Genomic DNA, 23,185 nt, shown 5'->3' with positions numbered 1-23,185 from the left:
CAGCTACTGCAGCCAGAGTACCTGGCCCGAGTGCTGTCCTGGGCCTTCAATATTTGAATAATTCAGTCAGAGGCAAAGACATGGAGGGGATGTTTTAATCTGAGAAATGTGTTCTGACTGGAGGGGCTGCCTCATTTACTGCTGGTCTGCTGGTTTTTGATCCACACTGCCATTATTTAAGCCCATCAAACTAACTACAGCTTTCCTCATTTGTGATCCATTATTTCCCACCCTCAAAGCAGGGCAGTTTTGTCTAGTTTCAATTTATCCATTTGTCATTCAGAGGAGGAAAGAAAAAATAAACACAAGGGAAAGCAACAACAAAGCATCAGAGCAGCACTTGGAATACCTTGCATAGTTGCAAGGGACCTCACCTGACCTGCTGTATCCCATGTTTAATGATGTTTTAATCACATCACCACCAGAGAGCCAAGCTTTCCAAGAAGTCGGAGGTTTGTGTCACCAAGTTTTTCAGGGAGCCAAACCATATTCAGGGGAAAAGAAAACTGGCACCTAGAATTCATGGCTCCCTGCCAACCTAGTAAAGATCCTTGTTTGTATTTCTCAGATAATTCAGACATCTGCATGATGTAGGTAGATTATTATTATCAGTAGCAGACATTTATACTGTGGTGGTGCCCAAAGGTCCCAGTCGGGACCAGGACCCCATTGAGCCTGGCACTGTACAAACACAGATAAGAGACAATTCATACAGAGTGTGTTTACATTCTAGAGACACAAACCAGATGAAAAGTAGAAGACGGAGATAGAACACACAAGCAAATAAATATGCTAAAGAATTGGAGACAATTTAGAGGCACTACTCTGGGTGCTTTTTTGTTTCTTTGTATGCTTTTTATTTAACTGGTATGCTCAGAAATGACAGGACTGAGGAAGTTTGCAAGAGGAAGGGAGTAACTAACATTGAGATACAGGAAGGGCAACACTCTAGAGAGGGAAAATTGTGGCTCATAACTTAAGAGGATTTGGGAAGCATCCAGAAAAAGCTATGCTTTCTCTAGAGATTTTTAAATGGAGTGTGCATGTATCTTCATATATGTGTTACCTTTAGGTATTTTCCCAGTGCTGGAAGAAGATATTTCTACCTGGGAAAGAGAAACCAGCTGATGGTAAAGACACTGGCAAAGTGAAAGTGATGCTTGACACTGTAATGAGAAACTGGAGGACTGAGATAAGATAAGGCTAAGCTTCCAAAAGTCTTAAAGACGATGCTTGATTCAGAAGTGAAGGGAAGCCCATGTATGTGTCTCAGAAGAGCTGACACAATTAAGATAACAAGCTATACATTGGCACAGAGGAAGAATGAATTCAGCAACAAGCATCACAAAAGGAGCAAGATGCAGCATACAGATATGAAATGATACGGAACAAAGTCAAAAGCAACTAAAGAGGTGTTACTTCTCAATTCACGTATCCCTTGATGCCACTTGAGGAGAAGCTGTTCATTTGGAAACAAAGCAACTCAGAAATGCATTCTTGATCACCTGTTGTAATACACAGGAAGAGAAGACCCAAATGAAGGGAAAGAAAAACTATAAAAACAACAACAACAAACCCAGAGAGAGAATGGGTATATATATATATATATATATATATATATATATATATATATATATATATACACACACATATATATATATATATACACACACAGTAAAATACTATCATCCTGTGGAAAAATGCCTTCAAAATTTGTTAAGATTTCTGTACTTTTCACCTGAGCTTGTAGGAGAAAAGCCCCACAAATCAGCAGCCCCATCATGTATTTAGTGGTCCAAAGTCTATTTAAAGGTTTAGTCAATGATAAATCTTGCCTTTAGAAACTCCAGTTGTGCTAATGCCACCTATATTTCCTGAACACATGTTTAAGGAACCTCTGCAAATTCAGCACAAGTACAAGGACCAGCAGGTCCTTGGAAGCCTCACAAAACCCATTAACATTTGCCTTTTGGCTCTTACAGGTCTTAGAAACTGCTGGTTTCAATCTTTCTTTCCCTCTAAATATTTCACTGGGTCTTATTGCCTGACCCATTACAAGAAAAATAAGAAAAGCTAGAATGGTTTCTTAGACTATAACCTCCTCAGAGAAGTTTATGTTCTGCACAGTGTTATGCACACAGCTGGAACTCACAAATGATATGTGAAGAATAATGGCATAGTTAAAGCAAAACAGGGAAACACAGCAAAAGGCAGGTTCGAGGGATTATAAAGAACTAGCCCATATAAAAACACATTTTTGTATTAAAATAAGAAAAAAAAAAGAAGTGGGATAAACCCAAAAAACTGCAGCATAAATATGATTTGATCATAAAAGCAAGCAATGATGTCAAACTGATTCCATTGCCATCGCAGTCTCTCAGCTCAAACAGAACCAAACTTAGTTCTTCAGGAAAACAAATTATTTTGCAGCCCCACAAATAAAGGTGTATCACTTTTCTTTGAAAAAATAGGTAGCTGTAATATGCAAATGCAGCTGACTAAAACCAGGAATAATAACAGCAATAAAGCTTACACAAACACTTTTTAATATGACCACTCTTTTTAAAATCTGGGCTTAAGATTCCAGCCTGGCAAGCAAAATTAAGAAAATTTGAAAATCTGAGGCTCACAGAGGAAAAATATTAACAGGTTAAACAGCTGGAAAGAAACCTACCCCCAGCATCCAGAGAAAGTGACAACTGAACACCAAGTAACTCTTCTGCCAGGTTTGGGCTATCTAAAGGTGCTGGAGCCCTCATTTGCTCAAGTGACTCCTTTCACACACATGTTACAGCAGTGCAAATTCGACCTTCACAACTTTGCATCTGAAAGGGATAGTAGGTTGCAAAAACGATGGAGAAAAAGCACATTTTACTCTTAAAGGGCTGAGAGGGAGGGTCTTCAGAGAGCTCTCACTGAATACTCACTACCAACTGATTCCTATACTGGAAATTAGGTAACAACAAATTTCCCAGAATTGTCTTTCAATTTAACCTTATATTTGGACCAGTGCAATTTAATAGAAATACTAAGATAAAAGAGCTTTGTAAACCCTCTTTATAATAAAAATGAAAAAAAATCTTTTTGAAGTGATTTATTTTTCTTTATCTTTTTTCTTTTTTTTTATTTTTTTAACTTCCCAAACAATGCAGAAGTTTGTCTCTGAAAATAAGATGGTGAATTACAGCAAAGTTATGAAAACAAAGAACCAACAGTTTCTCCAGTGCAGGCTTGTTACCATGAGCTAATAATTCCAGACTTTAAGCAAGCTGAGCCTCTTTTTTAATAACTGCATGCCTCTAGGCAAAGTATTTCTACTAAAAATTATTGAGGCATGGAACAAGGCAAGGTGTGTGAGCTAATGTTGGATTGTTCAGTTACTAAACCAACTCCTATAGCAATGAGCCTGCACTGAACTGACAGATTATTTCTCTGTATACACTTGTATAAACATACTGCTTAAGGTCGAAATCTGTGTAAGCTTTCTTTTCAATTAAAATGTCAAAGATGACAGCACATGTTTTCACTGTCCCTCACAGGATGATGGATGCTGCGGCAGCAGATTCGTGCCCCCGTGTTTCAGAGATGTTTGCCTGCCTGGGTGTCTAAGATGTACTTGCTGCTGTCTTCATGTGCCTGCAGGCAGACAGGACTGCTATACTTTGGCTGGCTTTACTTCTCCTGCCTTTTTCTTCCTCAGCAGTGCCCCCGTGGACCCCCACATCCAACATCGTAAAAGTTAGAGCGGAAAGGTTGCTTTGCACAAAGAGGTTGGGAAAAGGGTCCTGCATTAGTTAATCAAATTAAGATTGCTACTTAAGGGAAGGCTTTAAATTGCAAGCCAGTTTGTGATCATTGCTAATTCAGTTCAGGTACCTAACATAGGTCCTCACAAAAAAACAGCTGCTGTGGGTAATCAACAAAAAGACATAGTAGATCCCAAAAGAAGCTCCTAGCAATTTAAATATAGAATAATATTAATTAAAAGGCAATTAATCTGAATCTTTGCATTTCTTCAGCTCCATATGACTAAATTAATAAAACTGTAACCATCAGTTTCTCATTCATTTTCATCAGTCTAGAGCTTGTACAAAGACAGTGGCTCCAAGTGTTGCTGAGTCTCAAGACCACGTGGCATACAACTCATAGCACACGGAGCCGCAATGCTGTGGTTGGGCATGGAGCAGAGATTTGATCACAATTCTGCTCGAAAATAGTTTGACTAAAGAAAACAGCCTAAATGAGTGGAAACCACTCCAGCATCTGCCACTGGCAGATTCAGTCTGTCTCATGCTGACAAGACACAAGTCTTCTGTATGCACTGTGGAAAGCAGAGTTTGCTCTGGCTAGCAGAGCGCAGTCGCTAATGAAGACAATATGTAGGTGTACATACATGTGAGATTGTTTATTTACTGAGATTTAAATTCTACACACAACACTAAAAATACTATTAAAGTAAGACATACTGTAGAAATCTTTAAGAAAAGCTTTATATAATTCTACATGATATCCTAAACAAAATAGGAAATAGGCAAAATTGAAAATTAGAAGCTTGAAAAACTCTCAGATGATATATGACATCAGCAGCAGACCAAAATCCATCTCTTAATCCTATGCTTTAACAAGCATACCATAGAAAAACTCTGTGCTTTTTAACGCTCATTGCTTCCCAAGCACTTCTGCCATCAGCACATTGTTCCTGTGGTGCCAGCCTCTCTACAGCCCAGAGGAAAGTTAGCACAGCCCACCATGGTCACAGCCCCAAATATGCTCAGTGTCTCAAAGCTGCTGGTTGTTTCAGTGGGTGGAGGGAGAGGAGCACATACATGAAGGTGTACTCTCAATCATCTGTTCAGCAAGTCATCTCCAGGTGTAAAAATATTTTAATGCTGCCAAATAGCTATGTGTCTTCAGTGACCTTCTTCCCACCCCCAACCCACTTCACTGATTCCCTTCCAACTTTCATGAAGATCTAAATGAATATATGCCATTTCTTGGGAAGAACCTTTGCACACGCTTCATCTCTTAAACATGCTAAAAATCCCAGCTGACAGCTACATTAGTACAAATGATGAGAAGCACAGGGAAGAGGTGAATCTCAAGGCAGATAGAACAAAGTCATGGGGAACTGCTGCAGCTGTACTTCAACAGAGATCAGCTCTGAGCCACTGTTGTTTGCCCTTGTTATTTAAAAGGTTCACACTGCCATCTCTGCTTACCTCTCACTGGGAGATATCCACTGATTGAGAGCATCAGTCAAAGAAACAGGAATCCCAAACACAGCTTTTACATAGCTAAGGCAAATTTCACTGAAGGGTGGAAAACATGTTAGCTGCTATTCACTAATAAATTCACCTAGCACAATCCCCAAGAAATGTGTGCTCCAGAAACGCCCCGTGACAACAACAGAAGCACTACAGGTAGTGGCTGTGGGAGGTTTTGCTGACACTTTAGCTGCTGACACAGGCCAGCAAAGGTTTCTGGCAGCACACAAGGGGAAGCAGTGATAGCTGGTAAAAGGCATTGTCCACTCATGTGCAACCACAGACACATGGGAAAATTTCTCCCTCTACGCATGCATGCATGCTAAGAGAGACAGCAAAAAAGAGCAGGCATTGAAGAAAGGTTATTTTATTCTACCAACAAAGTGTACATTGTAACTGTAATTCCCAGTCACTATCTCTGCCCACTCCCTCTCTTTTAAGTACTGGTTCGTGCAGGAACCTGCAGCTAATTTTGAGGTTGGGGTTCATTTGTTTTCACATCAATGCAATTAATTTCCACTGGAAAATGCATCTCAGGCATTCAATCAAAATAGGCCTAAAATAATTCTGAAAACTCATCTGTGTCCAATCTATATAATGTTTTAAAAATTGGATGCATGCCCTGCAATAACATTGCACTTAACAAAGCTTAAAGCTCTAAACTTGAGGGTATCAGTTGCAGTGAAACTGTAGTAAATTAAAACATCCAGTTTCTGGTTTGCATTGATTTATAAATATCGACAAAACTACTACTGCAGTCATTACCACTTTGGGTGCTCTGAGCTGAATTTTCAACAGTTCAGGGTTATTTTCATTCTTATTGTGGCTACAGTAGCCTTTCAAGTTATAGATCAAATTCCAGATAACATGTAAATCTTAAATCTTGGTTTAAAAAATATGTATACAAACCAGCCAATGCACATGATAAAAAGCAGCGAGGGTAAGTGACCAGTAATGTCAAACATCCAAGCACACTTTATTTTTTATTCTCTAGCTAAGAGCAGAAAGGATATTTACTGTTATGAAATGTTCTAAATAGAAGCAAGTGGAAACCGAATAAAATATGAAAAGGTAAGTATCTCTAAGTCAATTTTTTTACCAAGAATTTGATGTTCTCTTTTGAACTGTTTAAAATGAGACAATCAATATTCAAAAATCATATTCAAAACTTTTCTCCTCAAAAGCTTTCCACATTAGTCTGTCTGGTGATCTTAAAAATGTGCTTATTTATGACCAAATTATTGCTGAAGAAATATAAACCTGAAAAAAAAAAGCAACCTCATGAGCTGTAGCCCAGTTAACACAATCATTTGAGAAAACAAATAAGAATAGAACGAATATATCAACAGCAAGAGAGCCAATTCTCGATGGTGTACAGCACACAGCTTTGCCAAAGACAATGGATTTAAACCAACTGGGAATCTCACTCATACATACACACACGCACACACACTCCATAAACAGACAGTATATAATGCACTACATCTAGCTGTAAAACAAGCTTTGACATTGATCTGTGTCTTATGCTTCAAAAAGAAACAAAAATCCCCATCTTCCACCTTGACATCTACCTAGGTACATGCTACCAAGTAAATTCTCCTGACCCCTGGTGGTGATTAGCTTATAAAGTGAAGCAGAGGGATCACTATAATATTCACAAAATTCCTCCTGAAAGCACTGGCCAAAGTCTACCCTTGCTCTTCTTGATACCATCACTGAAGCCCATGCTGATCTGCAAACCACCTTTCCACGATTCTGTTCATCCTGTTTGCCTTCTGCAGGACGTACTGTTGAGTTGAGAAAGACAAGGAGAGGTGCCAGATGTTCTTTTGGACATGATGCTCTTGCTGTTGAAGTTCACAGAAGTGCTGCTAATACAGTCATTTAGGACAAAATGAGATCCATAAAAATTTAAGACCCCTATGAAGACATTTTCCTAAATCATACCCTGAATACTGATTTCATGCCTGCTAATGATATGCTACATCATACTAAGAAAAAAAGGTTATTTTACATCTTTACCTTCCAATTTGTACTGATGTGTTTGTTTTACTGTTTCACAGATAGGTTTTGTTTGTTTGTTTGTTGTTTGGAAGTTTTTCTATTTTATCTTATCTTTGTCTTGAAAGACATGCTGTCATAAAGAGCAAACATTCTCCCAAACCAGAACTTTGTGTTGACGATTAAAATAACATCCTCTGCACCAGTTTAGAGTAAAGGGCTTAATGGTCAGTAGAGAGTTATGCAGAAAAAGTTCAGGTCATCCTGCCAGCTTCCAAGAGTCTGCAGCAAGAACTAACAAACTACTAATTATTTATTTAATGTCTTTACATGAACCGTAAGTGTTCATGCATACTCCATGAATAGTCATGGTTTGAACTGTTTCTTTTTGCCTCCACTTTTTTCCCATTGAGAACTGCCACTGAAACAGGGCTTTAAATAGAAAGCTGCTATGCCAGGGGAAGCAGAAGAGCAGCATTATGATCAGCAGAGACAAAAACTGGATCAGCTGAATTTTGAAACTCTGAGGGTACCGGATAACTTAAGATATTGTGCCCCATGTTTTTCAACATAACAATTCAGAAAGGAGGGAATAATCTTTCCATAAATAGTTTTAAAAGGCCAGGCTGACCAGGCTAGAAGGACCTCTCGCTGCATTTGGACAGTTGAAATAATGCCACTGATCTAGACACAGCCTGAGTCTTCTGTAGACATGCAGAACTGAAAACAGCCCTCCCAGAAAACACAAGCATCGTTTCAACTCCCATCAACTCCCAATGCTGCAAAACCCAACTCCAAAGTACCACTTTTCAGTGAAGTGCCACTACAGCCATCAGAATCAACTGCAGCATTTGCATCAAGAGTTTCCAGATTTAAACTGTGGGAACGGGTAGGCTGGAGCTGCCAGTGGAAGGCCTCTGACAATGTAATTTGTTTGTCCTGCTGGCCTGACAGTCAGTGCATGCTGACAGTCAAGAAACATTAGCTGGTTTTGTAAGGTTTCTTTCTTTTTTTAACTACTTGGAGCTATTGGGCGGACAGAGGAAAAGGACTTTTAGCTTAGGGAGGGGACAAAGCAGAAGATGAATGATGGAAAGGAGATGTGTCCTTTTCCAGATGTCTCCTATAAAATAAGTGTTTGTTCCATGTATCCTGAGTCATGTCAATACACTGCAGGTGAACATGTTAAAAAATGTTAACTCTACCTAAACAGCAAAGCAGCAGTTAGTTTACACTAACATCAGATCTATTTGATTTGGTCACAAGGAGCCAGACATTTTACTGATCTGGTTAAAATATCTCAACAGTCACATAAATAGACCCAGTCAAAGGCTGTTGCATCACCTGCATTTATTTTTTTACTGTTAATATTTAGCAATGGAAGAAAGATACAGATCTGTGCTCTATACACTTGCCATCTCCAACAGTATGATCTCAGCTCAGAGAGCAGCAGGAATTTGCACAGCAGTGAGTATGGCCGATTTCCAGGGGTCGGAAGCCATGGCTTACTCACTCTGCTCCACATTTTCTGCTGTTGTTCTATTTCTTTTTTTTAATGGGAAAGGCAAATATGATGAGCATAAAGAATAGTGGCAAAGTCAGATTGCAGGTCAGCACGTCTGTATTTTATTTTCCCCTGATCTCTATATTTTGTGAAGAATGAATTTAGACCTTGTATTAGTCTACCAGATAACAAGTCCTTAAAATGGCTCGTACATAAAATTTGATGAGAAACCGATAATTTAGGAATATGTGTACGTTTAGACCAGAAATCTGCCTTTATCTCTCTCTATAGCAACAAACCATCTGAATCAACATTGCACCTCATATAAATCTGACCCAGTTGATGTAGGATATGTAGCAAAGGTAATCCGTGACTTGAGAAAAGAAAATGCAGCAGTATATATTCAAGAGAGTTTGTATTTGGCAGACACATACAACCAGCTGTTTATTCTTCAGCTTGTGGCTATACATCTACTGGGACATCCCCCACCCCTGTAAACCTTGATTAGCTCCTGGTCTTATTTCCAGTGTAGATTTAACCCATAGTTATGGATAAACACAGTGCTTGGGATTTAAAGTTAAGTGTCATTTAATATCATTTTTGACATCTCGACACATTATCGTGAGCTTCTTTTTCACAAGGGACTCAGGATCTGATTTTAATTTGTAGTAGGGTTATGGTCACAATAAATGTCTATTTCAAATATTCATAAGAAGCCTCTAATGCAAATGGAAACAGAAAGTGGCTGTTTTCTTGTAGTTTCAAAGCCATGTATGTAAAACACACAGTACAGATCTGTTCCACATGCAAACGCATTATCAATCCACCACTGCGCCCTGGCTCCTGCCCTGGCAGCAGGCACTCCTGTGCTGAAAAGTCTCAGCAGGTGTTATAGCTTGCATAATGAAGGAACAGGTTATGAAATCATTAGCACCTCAGCTGAGGCTGCCACAGGGATGCCCCTCTGTGTTCATTGTGAAATGTTTCTTTGGCAGCTGCATCCCAGAAGCATATTTGGATGTTGTTGCTTCAGCCTTGCCACACAGAGTGGAAAGTCAGCCAGTATTTTCATGTTCTGAACTTAAGAGCGGGGGATGGAAGTCTCTCTGGTCCACCTCTAGGCTAATTCTCCCCATTTACACATGCCTAAATCTAGGCTTGAAGACCTCTACAAAGCCCAGCTGTCTATAACCACACTCCCAGACCTATGTAGCCAGTGCTGCCAAGGACCTGAGCCATCCCTAAGGAGGCTGGAAGATACTTCAGCTTTGTCAAACACCACATGTTCCAACTCTTCTTGTCCTGCAGGCAGCCGCTGCTAGCAGTGCTTCAGAGCAGCCCAAATGCAGCTGAGAGCTGCCCTCCCCTTGGCTGGAGTCCTGCCTTGGGGTACAATGCACATCCCGTTGGCATTTCCTTCTCCATAAATGCAAGCTCAGGTGAAACTGTGCCAGTTCAAGCAGCTGAAGCTACACTCACTTGTCCCTCCGTAGGAGAATCCATGTCCCCAAGAGAAAGAAACAAAATCCACTGATGGTCACTGATTGAGCAAGGCATCCAGGGCCCTTTTTGTGTTCCTTATGCCAACCTTGAGACCTTTCCTGCTAGTTTCATAAATATTTGTTAACCATGCCCTTGCCAATGTGCAAGGGAGCACAGCTGTGATCTGGCTCAAGACAATTGGTGGCCCTAAATACCGGCGTATTCGGATCTAAGAAAAGGGAAAATTGTGCCACTTGAAGGAAACCAGTAGCATCAGGAACAGAGGAGAACTTGTTGAAAGCAGTGAAATTTTACTGACTTGAGTCACCCTGGGGTCTAGTTCACTGGTATTTGCAAAACTTAAGTCAGTTTTACCAACGGTGTGAGGGGGAGCACACAAAGGAAGGACCTGTGTCAGGTTCCTGAGCATTAAGTCAAGCTGGCTTGGGTTGCTGTCTTTCTGAATCGATGCACTGGGTCATGATTTAAGTAAGTGAGGGGCTGGGGATTTTTAAAGCAGCATAAGTAAATAGTTAAGCTTGATGTGATATAAAGAGCACCACAACAGAAAGCAGAACTTAACATAGTAATGAAAATCACTTACCCTTAATCATCCCTGAGACAGTGTTTTTACAACACTACTTGATTTATTCAACCAGCAAACATGCCTCCTTTGACTTTTCTAATAACAGGCCATCTCAGCCGTGCTTGTTGGGATTTGAGTTCAGAGATTTTTTAATTAGCATGCCAAGTATATTATTTAAATGTCTTTGATGCCTTTGCTTTAAAATTATTTGCTAAGCAATAAGTCACATTTTTTTTTTTTTTATAGGATGCCCCCCTTCCCCCTCACCAAAAAAAAAAAAAAAAAAAAAAAAAAAAAAAAGGAAAAAAGAAAACAAAACTCAAAACCCAACCCAAAACACGACCAGGAAAGCTTGGAAAACTAAGAGGTTTGGTCACAGGTATGTAATCAGTGTCGCACATTGCAGAGAACATTATTGCTTAAAGACCTACTGAAGTCCAGATTCATTGCTGCTGACAAGCCTGCCACTTAGTGTACAAGACCATATGAAAGGTTGTTTGCTGCATGATTTATGATGGTGCCCTTACTGTAAACTACCTGTGCTCTGCTGAGCAGCTCCATGCTTCTCTCCAATGGAAGGGCCTCAGCTTTTGGAAAAGCTGGACAATTTCTCAAGTGAGTACACTCTTGTGATACTGAGGCTAGCCAGACCACAAACTATTTTATTATGTTGTGCAAAAACCTCTGTGCAAAATAACCCTCTTTAATTAAGATAGAGCAACCAGCACTGTGGTTGTAATTACCTTGCACTGCTTTACCCACGGGCATAATGAAATAAAATTGGGCCCTCTATATTTTTGTTTTTAAACTAAGTAAACCCAAATTAATTTATTCAACTCAAACCAGACAGGTTTCTCTTTAAAAGGAAGGCCTATATGGTTGGAGGGGCTGGTGCAGCAGGCGGAGTGACATGCAATGATGACTGTGAACTGCAAACTGCTGGCAAAACATTTGGCTTGCCGTTGGTCCGTGGCCAGTATTTTCCTTTGTTAATGAATCCCATATCTTTTCTAAGTTAAGTATTTTTTCTTCTCCCCCTTCATTTTATTTGAAACATATTTTAAATATTTTTGTTTTTATGACGTAGTGGAACATGATACAGCCCCCTCCTAACCCTGAATATGGGAAAATCAATTAAAATTTTGACATTAGGAGCTATGAACATATGGTTTAACTGCTCAGATTTTTTTGTGAGCAATATATCAAGGATCAGCGCAAAGAGAAATAACAAAATGAGAGCTCCGCATTATGGGATTAAAAGTATACCTACTGAAAGCACATCATAGCCAAACCTTGCTATTCACTGAAAACAAAAACCCTGAAAACTTGGCAAGTTGTGATAGATTTTCTCTTAGACATAGGATTACATATTTTTCATTTGTGCTCTTTTCTGAGAAAAAAAGGCCATTAAATAAAAATAGTCATTCTGAATGATGTGTTTAATATTTAGTACATTTTGTCTCACCCAAAGGACCTTCATTTTATGACTTAAAGAATGCAATCTTAAAATGGAGTTTTATGGGCTTCTTCATTAACTTCCGACTCTTACCTGAAAAAGGAAAAATAATTGAGGAATACCCCATTGGAATAAAAACAACCATGATTTTCAAATGCAATGATCATTGTGGGCATCAAGTCACACCTGCCCTACTGACCACCAGTCCTTAGGACTATGTGAAAGTGAAAGCCCTTCCAGGTCCCTTTGGTATTTCAAATCATCAGAACCCCAGACAGACAAAACTGAAACAAGTCACTGAAACTCCAGGGAAGAAAGGCACCAAAGAGATTTAACTCTCTATTTAACTCTCTGGGTCACTAGGTTTCCACAGAAGAAGCTCTTTCCCAGAGAAAGACTGAAAGATTGGAAATGCTGTTAAACATGAAGAGTTATTTTTAATCTGTCACTGGTGAAAAAACAAGTTTTTTTCAATCGTCTTCTACGGACATCTAGTCTCCAATCCTGCAATCATCTAGCTACATGAATTTACATGCCCTCCTTTAATATTCCTCAGTTTTACAAACCTTGCAAGATTTCTTCAGCCACACTAACTTGTAGCTAGTTTTACTGAGGGAAGAGATGACAAAAGTACAGCACAGTGCATTGCTGGCCCTGAAACCCACACTGGGGGAGGACAAAGATATACTGGAAAAAATTAAGTTGCAAAAGCCTTTTCTGCACCAACCCCCTTATTTTTCATCATGAGACCGGTGCAGTGCTTGTGTTAGAAATGACAGAAAGCTTTTTCAAGAGGCTCCTGATATCAACTCAAACCCCTGAAGTTATATGAGGATAGAGACTTCGATTATCTATAGAGTATGTGCAAATTAAATATACTCTATCACAGTGAATTCACTTGCACTGTAACTGCTGTGATTTATGCAGAAAATTGCAGCCAAGCTCAAAAGCTAGAACAGCACTTTCAGGTTGACCAAATTTATTAAATTCACTAACAAATTGTATTTAATAAATCTTGGAAGTGGAGAAGAATAGAATATTTGGAAAAGCAGAAATTTTTAGCACTTCTAAATATTCCAGTTTGAAGTGCCATATTAATCTGGAAATTTACCTAGTTATTTTTAAAAATGTAATTGTCCTGAAAACCTGAGAATGTCTTTGTTCTTTATTTGCACGGAATAATTAAGAAATTAAATCATATTGACTTAACCTGAATTACTATTTTTAATTTCAGCCACTAAGTCAACAAGCTTGTTATTCACATAAAACTGGTTACCGTTACAGCTCACCTGCCTGAAGCACACCAATAACACAAAAGAAACCTTAAATCTGTCAGTTTTTCTTCATTTCCTGCTCTATTAAAAACAACCAAATATTCCAACTCATTCCTCTCTTTTATGTCTTCTTTCCTAGATTTTTCCTAATTGATTTTAACAGCTAGTTAGAAACCTGAACATCAATATCAGTGTATTAATGAAAAACAGAACTAACACTGGTATTTCAAAGCTATCTTAAAGACAGATTAGATTCAGTAATAAATTAACTGGGTAGGAATGCTGTTTTCAAGGGAAAAGACGATATTCTACAGGAAAGTATGGGACTTTTTGTTTTGTTTTCCAAGGGGATTAGCTCTTCCAGCCAGGAAGTTTTCACCACGCGTCCAGATTCCGTGATTTGCTCTGCATCCAACGGCGGTGCAAAATCATCTCTGACATTTACCAAAGCGTCAGGCGCAGCACTTTAAAAGGACAAAGCTTGTCTTGATCACAAGAAAGGAGTTTGCAAACAAGGTGAATGCATGACAGTAAAGAAGGTGCCAGTGGCGTAGTGAGAACAGGGCTGTACACTCTAAGACTGCACTTTTAGAAACTTCATAAATATCAACAACATCCTCCTCTGAGCCTTTTACCTCAAGAAAAATATAAGACTGAGTCAGTGTCACTCCAGAAGCTTTTGTCAGTGAAGAGTCATATACAGGGACTGATCCTCAGTTTTTATGTTCTATTCAATAATAAATTATTAATTTTGCAATAATAAAATATCTGAGCATGCATGATTTTACATGTGATAGCAGTGACAGCATATTGGATAGTCATTAGTTAATGGACAAACATGAACACTGGATAAGGTATACAGGGAGTTCACTGCAAAAAGGCATTAATGTGCCATTACTTTTATAGTGGGAACAGCTTTTGCTAGCTAAGTTCCTGTAAAACATACATTTGAGCTTACAGGGATATTAGCAAATGGATCCCTCGCATGGTTATGGACAAAGCTTGTCTCCTAGTTCTGCAAAACATGCTGAAAATAACCATGGGGGGTTCCAAAATTTTATTTGTTATGGTTTAATTCCCTTACTTCTGCAAAAATAAAAAAAGGGGGGAGGGGAGGGTACTTTTAAAGAGCTGACTAGTTTGGGAATACATCAGACATGGATTTTATCACAGGTTTTTAGAATTCTCTTGCAACTCTTCGCTATAAGCAAAAACTTCAGATGCTTAGTCGAGGAGGGAACAAGAACTGTTTAGCTGTTTATAAACTGAAAAAATATTTGGCCGTATTTTGGCTCACATTTCAGCCAAAAAATGGCTGGTTTTCATCATTACTGTTTTATCTTTGCGTGTTTATCAGGCATCTTCTAAAACTTGAGCGCCCGTCACTTACAGCATGATGGGAAAGTTAGGGAATGAAGCACCTTGAAGCACAGAGCAATTCAGAGTATGCATTTAGCGTTATGTGAAGTGCATACATTCTTTATTTCTCAAGTCAAGGTGGACACAAGCAGGCACAGGATATGCTTTAGATGACATTATGTTCTTATCTCAGCTTTTGCTTTTTGTAGTGCTTTTTGCTCATCAAAATTCTCCCTGCTTCTACCCCCTGTACAGACAGCCCGTGCTGCCATCATTTCCCAGTGCAGGTCTAGAGAATAGTTTCAGTCAGAAGGCACCTCAGAGGGTCACCTTGTCCAACCTCCTGCTCCAACCAGGACTAAATGCAGTATCAGAGCAGGCTGCTGGGGTCCTCTTTTTAGACAAAGTGTGAAAATCTACAGTAGCAGAGACTGACTCCAGCCAGTTGCTGTGCCTTGCCAGAGTTCACCTGCTGGAACCTTTCTCTCTTTAGGTCTCATGGAACGTTCTCTCACTGAAACTTGCACCTGTTGTCTTCCGTCTTCATGCTGCAAAGTGGGGCAGACCCTGTCTCCTCTCTAACTACCCTGTAAGTAGCTAAAGGCTGCAATCAGATCCCCTGGTAGCCATCTCTTCAGGCTAAATCAACCAAGTTCCCCTGCTCTCTGCTCCTCTGGCTACTCTCTCCCTTCAGCCTAGGAAAGATGTCCATAAGGACAGCTGTCCTCCATGCAACTGACCCACCTTACAGTCAGTCACTGCAGACTCACACAAGAATATGTGTGCAGTTTTGGGGTGCCCATTTGCTTGGAGTTATTCAACAGTCCAGGCAGATTTCACCCAAAACTGCCCCAGACTTTGGTTGGGTGCAGAAATTTTGTATTCCCCTCACAACAGAGATCTTTCTAAGCCCTCTAGGGATTGTTTGGGCAAACCCAAATACCTGACCCTGAGCCAATCAGTTAATTACTATATCTCATGTTTGTCCAATTTGATAATTTCTCTGCACAAGAGACACGTGGCAGTGCAGATGTGCCGCTGAAATTCAGTGCTCCTGTGCTCAGTGCTACACGGGGAAGCAACAGACCCTGCCCACATCCAGCTCAATCCGATCGACACTCTGAAACATCCTGTTATTGGAGCATTGCGCTTTTAAAACAAGTCTCCCTGAGATAAAGAACTGTCTATTAAGGGGAAAAAAAAGGAGGTATTAGAGCTGCAGCTGTCTGTGCTTTCAGTCAAGAACTTGTCCTGGGCAAGACCAGGTGAGACCGAAGTTTAAAACTGTGGAATGTAACACGTGCAGATGCCGGAGTATTATTGCCTGTTTTATCATTTGCTACTCTTCACACTTTCTGGGCATTTGCCCAGAGAAACAAGTCAGAAGTAACAGAACCATTTAGAAGTGACACTGAATATCAAACAGAAAATAAAATGTACAAAGCTTAATCATCTTTCAGTGTATAGCAAGTGAGAAACTTATTCTTTTTCAAGACCTTTCCTTAATAACAAAAAAGGTATTTCTCAGCAAAAACAATTCCCAATTTCTTGTGAAAACATTGTTGTCAAAAGCCCAAATTTTAACAACTACTGAGTCTCATTGGAAACTTTTCAATCAGCCACACTTTGCTCTTCTAAGAAGACCTTTATAAATTCATGTTTTTCCAACTATCTCTATACTCATTTTTTTCCTATAACATTCACTTACTTTTGCATATTTTTACTAAGGTTGCGGGTAATGATTTGTACTTTTCCTGAAGTACGTAAGGCAGTTTTTTTAATAGGGTTCTACAAAGTCTTGTCAAAATAGTTTAAATGAAAAAATGGCTTAATTAATTACTAAATATTAGAATATCTACTGAATATACTAGAATTGCAGCAGCTGGGAAAAGTTCTATACTGCACAAGATTAGTAAGTAAAAAGACAAACTGAAGACTTAGGGATGCACAGCAATGTCCCCCTTTAACTGTTGCTTAAATTTTTGTCCTAAATTTGATTTCTCATTCTTAAAGAAAAACTTGAAATGTGAGGGAGAGCTTAGGAGTGCTAATAGAGTGTCAATTTCAAAAAGAAAGAAACCATCAATCAAATTTATATACCAACATCACCACCTTAAGTCATGCAATTTGAAATCTTATTCAGGTGACAAATTCTTTCTGGTATGGTTGCTCAGGAATAGCAGAAGTTAATTTTGCCTTGCAGTCTCATAAATGGGGGCAGACAGACACACTCACACACACCACCCTTCATAGACCAACAGATCCACACATACAGAGATCTGTGTACCAGTCTGCATTTTGTGCAACACATCCCTCTTTCATATGAATGGCCACAGGAGATACTTGTCAACACTGGATTCCGATGGCAAGGAATCTGGTGGTTGAGGCAAACTGTAAACTGAACCTTAATTTAGTGTTTATTTTGATTTTTCAGCCAAATTTATTTCTACATGAGTTTTCTAAAGAAACTCAGTAATTCAAAGTATATCAGAAAACTGAAATGTATTCAGAGCAATGAGAATTCCTGCAGTCCTGTGATACAAGAGAAATAGAGCTCACATCCTCAGCTGCAGTGAAAGAAAAGTTCATTTTGACCTGGAAACCAAATGATAACAAAGAACATAGTACTGGAACTTTTCTGACATGATATTCAGTTGCCTTAAACTGAGGTCAAGGAAGAATCTGGTCTAGTACATGTTTTCTCTTCTGGTTTGTAAGACTTCATTTGGAAAAAACTAGCTCAAGTTAAATCTGACATATAAAATTACTGGTGTTGATGGGCTTTTCCAGTGTGGTAAAACATTCAACTGACATTATTTTTGACAGGGCTTGTGATAATGAACTTCTATTATTATAGTTATTATTTTGCTGCTGCTAACGGGCACAGGTTTATTATCTGTAGAAAACAGTGCCCATCTGAAGCACATTGCCCATATTCTTTATGATCATGGAGCAGCACAAGAGTTGCAGATATCTGCAATAAAATTCTCCATCTTGTTATTTACATGAATATGTCTTGTACTCATACTAATAAAGAGCTTTAATATGCTTGACTAATGGTTGCAATTTTCCAAACATCCTGCAATGCTCTTGAATGAAAGATATGATGTTAAAATGAAGACCACCACAGAAAAACAGCTTGTACTGATCTCAGAGACTACAATTCTCACTCTCACTTAGTAGTTTTTACCAAGAGAATGGCTAGTTTTATTATAATGTTCAGAAATCTTCCAGTAAATTAAAAGTTGTATGTTTTCAATGGAGATGCTCATTTTAACACTGGAAGTTGATGCTACAAAGAAACATCAGGCCATAAAATAAAGAATGGAAGAGAGGATGGAATCAACAGTGTTCTGTTAAGTAAATTATACTTTCCTGGCTCTGTCAGGATTCAAAAGACCTAAAAAGCAAAATGTGTGTCACTGGGGCTGAAAAATAAATCATGCTATTTTACAATCAAGGCTTTAAAAACGTGTTTGGAGGAAGTCGAGAGGGAGCAAGCACCACAACACAGAAATTCCATGCCACATTTAAAAACAAACACAAGCACCCACATAGAGAGGAAATCACACATTAATAGAGATCCAAGGTTCATCAGTCTCTGGGATCACTGTGGCTGAACAAGTAGTTTTCCAAGAGGGCACATTCCAAAGCTAGAGATGTTGAAAAATACGTGGGTGCTCAAAGGACTGAAAAGAGGATAGTTCCACAGATTTTATCCCAAGCCCATCAACTCAGCTCTCCCATTCACTGCAATAAGATTTGGATCAGGCTCAACATCCAAATGTAGTCCTCACTCACTAAAATTGGCTGGTCACACTGGAAACTGTTTGGGCGAGGTACCCCACCCATAAACAGAGCGTTTGGGGAGAGTACGGTAGTAAGCAACAAATAATTTGACTCTTTGCCAAGACTAGGGGTTGTGTCTCTTACTTTTTCACCCTCTGAGACAATAAAACGAGGGCTATAGTAAGGTAATATCTCTGAAGCAATCTAAGAAGGAATGCCAGATGAATGAGAAGTAAGAGGATAAGGGTTCCTTCAATTTTGATGTCGAAAGTGGAAGAAATGACTAAGCAACTGAGTACAGAAAGCCACTAGTAGATGGATGCAGTGTTTCCAACAGCTCTTTGCTCTGGGATCTTGTAAGTAGGAAGAAGAATAGGAAGGAAATACAAACCTGAGTGTGGAAAGAGAGTTCCACTGTGGGAATTGCCACATCATCTAGGTGGAAGACAAAGATACACAAGTCCATTTGCAGGAGGAAGAGAGCATAAACTGAGTTAAGTGGATATTAATGAACACTAAACAAGGATGGCAAGCCTGCTCTGAACTTACAAATCACATCCGCATTAATACCAAATGAGTTCATTAAGATTAACATTATTATGATGAGTATCAAAGGGATTAAAAGAGATTATGGTAAATAAGGGAGTCAGATAGGAATGAGATGTAATTACCTTCCTATCTGGTTTATCTGTAGCTGCAGAGAAAGACCCAGCATTCACTTCACATTGGTGGAACCTAACTCACATTTTGATCTGAAGTGTAATTTTCAGCAAAGCTGATCTCAACAGTTTGGGCTGAACATGGCCCAGGCATGTGCAGGATGAACAAAAGAAGGGTGGGAAGGTGAGAGGAGAGAGAGATGGGGAAGGGCACAGGAGGCCGCTTTGCCCCAGCACCCCCACCCAGGTGCAGGAAACAACGTGGTCTTCCTGCCTGCTGTGTCCAAAACTTGATGAGCTGCCAGCTCTGCCACCACCTCTGTCCAACACCTGACCTGCTCTGATACCAGCACTCATGACACCAGCTCTGAAAGCTTCTCTGGACTTCACAAACATCAACCAAGTCTTCCAAAAAAGGCTAAGGGAAAGGTCTCAAGTTAGAGCTAGGAAAACTGAGGAATTCAGGAGCAGAGGGATCACATTCAGTGAAATAAAAACAAGCTGTCTGATATTTACCTCTTCCTTTTGTACTGCAACTACAGAATTGGCATTCTTTTGTGCATGCAGAGACCAGCTAAAGAGCACCAAATTATGGCTTAAAATCACACAGCTTATAGAGCAGATATTCTGCCAATGCACACATTCAGCAAGGCAGGCAGAAATGTTACTTGGGATCTTGGTGGGGAAAATTTACTGGGACTCGTCCAGCCGGGCTCTGCTCGGAGCAGATTGCCTTTCTTCACAGGCCGACCACGCACAGTTGGCTCTCCAGTGCAAACATCACTCCCAAGCTCTGGTGTGTTTGGCCTCTGGCTTGTTTGACAGGTTACATGTGCTTCTGAATATATCTTCTGATGCTCATTTTCAGAGCACTGTTAACATTTCTCTTGGCTGCTGTTTGAAAATTAGGTCCCTGAAGATATCATCCTTCAATAAGAAAATCCTCTTGCCAAAAGACCCAGCTTCAAATGTGGAACTTGACTGTCAGGGCTATTGACCTCTGACCATGAAGCTGCAAGTCCCACACATTGGGTCCCAGCAGCTAGCAGCAGAGGAATCCAAATGGGCAGCTACTTTCCTTTTTCTGTTGTCCAGAAAGAACATGCATTTAAAAAGCACCTGTCCAGCACAACCAGAGCTGTCTGACAATAATCTGGACAGATCTACTTCATTAATTATGTGTTTTGTTGCTTCAACAACCAATATACATACATACGTACATACATACATGCACACACCTGTGTGTGTATGCATATAGAATTCACAACTGCAGCTTCTTGAAAGAAGCTTTTACAACTGTTTTTCCTGTGGTGCTGTGTTGAAATCAGTGAAGTAGCAGCAGTAAATTGTAACTTAGAGATGCAGTGCACTTCTGAAAGGCAAGAAGGATTTACATCTTTACACCCTTTACCTAACTTCACCGAGCATGAATCAGCAGGGTGGATAATTTGTGAAAGTTTGGGTACACAGCAGGGTCATCAGTCAGTCCACACCATCTAGAGCACCAAGATGTTCTCTTTTGCTGCCCTTCCAGACAGGTGACATGTTAATAGCTGGTACCACACAAGTGAGACTCTGATCCCCTGTGGAATGCAATCCGATACCCAAAGACTTTCAGGACACTCTGCACAGCGTATTTTACATGTGTTTTTATATAAGAAATAGCAGGGATGCATTTCTGCAGAGGAAAGATGGAGTGTGACAGCCTGTTATCCTCTGCCCAGCATCTTGCCAGCATGGCTAGACACTATCCTAGGAAAACACTGATGGACTTTTCCTGAACAAAGTCTCCAGCCACAAAAGGCAGGAAGGGAAAGAGTGAAGACAAGTCCATCCCAGCATCTAAAGCAGTCAGGCAAAGGAAAGAATCTACTAGGCTTTATTCTGATGGTCCGTGGAGCTGCACTTCCCAACATTTCTAGGAGAAAGTATGAGTCAGAAATCCTACGGGAACTCCTGCAGCAGCACAGCTCCCTCCTCAACCCACACCTCCTCAACAGAGCACTGCGCAATCCAATCCATATGGTGTATCTGCACTGCAACGTGGGCCAGGGCCGGGTGCGGCCTTACGTTGCGCTCTCAAATGATAAAAGTTTGGCCCGTGAGCGATTGTTTGTGCTTGAGCAGTTGACTGAGGAGCTTGAAAATCAGGGCACTTAGGGAAAACCTGTGAATAAAGTGCAGGAACATAACAGGTAGACATAAGACAGCTTTGCAGAGGGCTACCAGAGGGAAGGGAAGGCAGGAGCTGGCCACAGGCTCTTGTCTTGTTCAAGAAGAGAGCAGGAGGTTTTGCCACCAACCGCAGAACAACACCGTTTGTTATTTGGCTCAGTCGGGCCCCAATACAGGTTGTAAAAAAATAAAAAAAAAATCACCAAACCCCCAAGAGCATGTTTAAGGCTATCTTTAATTAGCCAAGCAAATCTGTAGTCCAATGCAATTCCAGTGGACTTCAGTGCTTCCCCATAGACAGAAATTCCCTTTGAAAGAGGAGCTTTTGAGAGTCATACCTTAAGAGCAGACAGCTCTTGACACAGAAACCTGATGCAGAGCTCGTCCGAGCAGAACAGGTATCCTCAGGACACCAACACACACCTGATAGCTCACATTCATCCCACATCTAAACACAACCAATGCCCGAGCACGGGCTTAGTGTTAAACTCTGTGGCCCACCCTAAGGGCAATGTAGTCCCCGTGAACTCAGGGAAGAGCTACCTTTTCTCTCTCCACACCAGACCTAGAGACAGTTAGCTATGTGGAAGAAGATTGAAAGGTCTGTAGGGAGACTGACAGACTTAATAAGACAAGCACAGTGCTCTGTCCTGCAAAGGAAATCCATGTAGGCAGGTGCCCCGGGACCCTGGCAGTTCCCGTGGCAGGAGGGGATCTGCTGTGCAGGGTCGGGACCTCCGCGGTTCCAGCTGAGGCAAGACAGCCACGAGCCCGGGGTGAGCTAAGGATCAGAATACTGCTGACAAGTGTTAGGGATGAAACGCTGAGCCTCGTTGGGATGAGCTCTGCAATCTGCCTCCCTTAAACGCTTTATTTTCTACAGCGGATTTCCAACAGTAGAAGCTTTTACTCGCTCTGCTAGGCAGAGGCTGAACTGCTTTCTTCAAACAGTTTCAAATTCGCCAGCCACGCTCTAAGAACCACCCCTTTTTGCCTTTCTCTTTTCTTTTTGGTCTCTCCGGGCTTCTTGTGAAAGCGACATCCAGTTTCAAGCTATTTAAAAAATATCAAAAAACCCCGGTGGAAAATAATTCGCAGCTGTGATAATATCACATTTTTTAAAATACCATAATATAGTTTTACTTTTAATAATAAAAGATAAAAAAGGGGAGTCTGTGAATAATTAGAGAGTGCAGTCTGAAGCCAGTTACAGTCACTGCAATTGATAATAAACTTAAAGCCCCTTGACAGCAGGTAAATGCTTTGCAACCCTGACCCCCTTCCTCTCACATTACTTAACAACCCTGCAGTTCCAGCATTACATCACCGTCCAAGCGATTGGTTCCTGCATTTTAACTCTCTCCCTGTCTCCTCCGATTAGGAACAACATAATGATGGGGAGGGGGGAACACCAAACGACAACAAACTACCAAACTTCTCTCAAGTTTGCTGTGCTCCTTGTTTGGGTTTGGTTTGGTCGAAAAAACAGCTTCTGCTCCTAAGAGCTGAGGTTACACGCACCAGAAAACAAACTCTGTAGAAGTGGAAAAGAGTGGGAAAGGGGGACTCGGGAAGGGAGGAGGAGAGGAGGAGGAGGAAGGCGAGGAGGGGGGGGGGAAACTATATAGAAATCAGA

The 23,185-nt window shown here is 40.3% G+C and overlaps 1 protein-coding gene across 3 annotated transcripts in view; it reads right to left on the bottom strand.

Annotated features, from left to right (window-relative positions):
• The window catches only part of CREB5 (cAMP responsive element binding protein 5), a 255,838-nt gene that overhangs the window by 77,454 nt on the left and 155,199 nt on the right, over positions 1–23,185 (bottom strand). The window lies entirely within an intron of this gene.

The sequence above is a fragment of the Aphelocoma coerulescens genome, chromosome 2, assembly GCF_041296385.1.
Source record: "Aphelocoma coerulescens isolate FSJ_1873_10779 chromosome 2, UR_Acoe_1.0, whole genome shotgun sequence".
Classification (NCBI taxonomy): domain Eukaryota; kingdom Metazoa; phylum Chordata; class Aves; order Passeriformes; family Corvidae; genus Aphelocoma; species Aphelocoma coerulescens.
Note: the sequence above shows the minus strand (reverse complement) of the source record. Positions and strands in the feature narration are given on the sequence as shown.